This window comes from Nylanderia fulva, unplaced genomic scaffold (genome assembly GCF_048542155.1).
Source record: "Nylanderia fulva isolate GAGA-0341 unplaced genomic scaffold, ASM4854215v1 Scaffold464, whole genome shotgun sequence".
NCBI classification, from domain to species: Eukaryota; Metazoa; Arthropoda; class Insecta; order Hymenoptera; family Formicidae; genus Nylanderia; species Nylanderia fulva.
In genome coordinates, this window is record NW_028190548.1 from 80784 (window position 1) to 82585 (window position 1802).

Here is a 1802-nt window from a genome sequence, read left to right on the forward strand (position 1 = left end):
TCGCATAGTGAGTTTTCGTAGCCGTTTGCCTCCTCCGCGTCGCTCATCGTCGTCTCTCCTCTATAATATATATTATAAGAGGGAGAGAGAGAGAGCGTCGAACGAGAGAGCAGCAGCGGCAGCACACGAAATACGCGAGAAGGCAAATCGCCGGGGCGCTAACCGCACACACACTCGTTGGTGGTAATGGAGACGATATATCGCGGGGTTCGAGATTCTCGGATCTCCCTTCTCTTTTATATACGAAATTCGGGCGGAATCGATTCGACGAGTACACGACGCGGCGCGCCGGTCCCCTTTTTTCGCTTTACGAAAATTTCGTTAGCTCGGACACGCGGTCGGCTCGCGATTCAAAACCCTTCTCCGTAAAGAGGTAAAGGATTACGAATGCTCTCTCCGCCGGACGACGACGCGCCGTATATTTCTCCGTAATACCGTTATGTGTGCGGGCAAGGGCGCCTCGGCATAAGACGCGCGAGCGCTATCGCACCGAGAGACGCGGCACAGAGTGCGAGAGCAGTCCGGTCAGTCTGTGTGATGTACGGAGAGGAGAGACGGTGAGACAAGCGCTACCTACTTTCGGGAGACAACGACGCACGCGCCGCTCTAGGGAAAGCGGTGCCATTCACCGTCCTGACCCTTTTTTTGGCCGTTTGTTGCTCCCTTCGCGCGCGCTCTTACTCTCATCCCATTTCTCCTCGGCTCTCGCGTACACACACGACTTGGATACACAAACACGCTCCCCCTCTTAATTCGCGCAGCATTCTCTGGGCGCGCGTTCGCCAACGTTTTACACGCTTGTGCGCTTCACCTCCTCATTATTATTATTATTTCGGTGTGTCATTTCAGACGACGCCAGGATTTGCACCGCGGCCGGTCGGCGCGGCACAGACACCTCGGGCGAACGTCCAACGATCGCTCGTACGCCCATTGTAAGCGTTGCACAGGGCACAGGCGACGCGCGCGCCATTCTCTGGTCGCCCGCGTCGTGGCCGTGCGCGCTTTTCGGGCGCAAGCAGTTTAGGGGTACTAAAACGACCCTCAGCCAGGCGTGGTCCGGGAATTGTATCCGTGGACCGCAATGTGCGTTCGAAATGTCGATGTTCATGTGTCCTGCAGTTCACAAGTTGACGCGCAATTAGCTGCGTTCTTCATCGACCCACGAGCCAAGTGATCCACCGTTCAGGGTAATCGTTCGAAATTTTTGCGTTCGCGAAGAAACGCGCTTCTCGTTCAACCATCGTGGTCTCTTCTCTCGGACGAGAGAGAGAGAGAGAATAATCGTGGTGGCTCTTCGATCAGCCTGTCCGCGCGCGTCCGAGGACGCGCGCGGACCGCCGCCTCTCGCCAGGGAAGGCTACGGCACAAAGATAGAGTTGTGTGTTTCTCGTTCGGAGCGTCTCTCCCGCAACGGGAGAGCCGGGGCGGAAGCTCTTTGAAGAAACCGTCGGACCGACACAGTTGACAGATTGGTCGAAATATCATCGATCCCTTCTCTGTGTTATATATATATATTATAATAATATATGGGGGTCCTCTCGCTCGGCACTCGCGGTCGCACACCGTGTGTTCTCGGCACGCTGACCGCTGCCCCGCGACAACGGGGAGGGCGCGCGTCGACGAACGTCGTGGGTGCTGCACACACGCGTGCGCGGGCATAGGTTACCACCGGTTCGCGCTCAACGCCGAATCGACGCTCTGTGTGTGTGTGTGGACGGAGAATGGCACACACACGAGCGTGATCGCGAAGCGTCTCGCTCCGAATCGTCGTCGAACACCGCCGGGCGCGCTGCTCTGCTTGC

General features: G+C 57.2%; 1 non-coding gene across 1 annotated transcript; it reads right to left on the minus strand.

The window, feature by feature from the left end:
- Nucleotides 1–1035: 1035 nt before the first annotated feature.
- LOC146721507 (5.8S ribosomal RNA) lies at nucleotides 1036–1190 on the minus strand. Its single transcript, XR_014925632.1, has one exon. It is a non-coding gene; the product is annotated as a 5.8S ribosomal RNA (ribosomal RNA).
- Nucleotides 1191–1802: the final 612 nt, after the last annotated feature.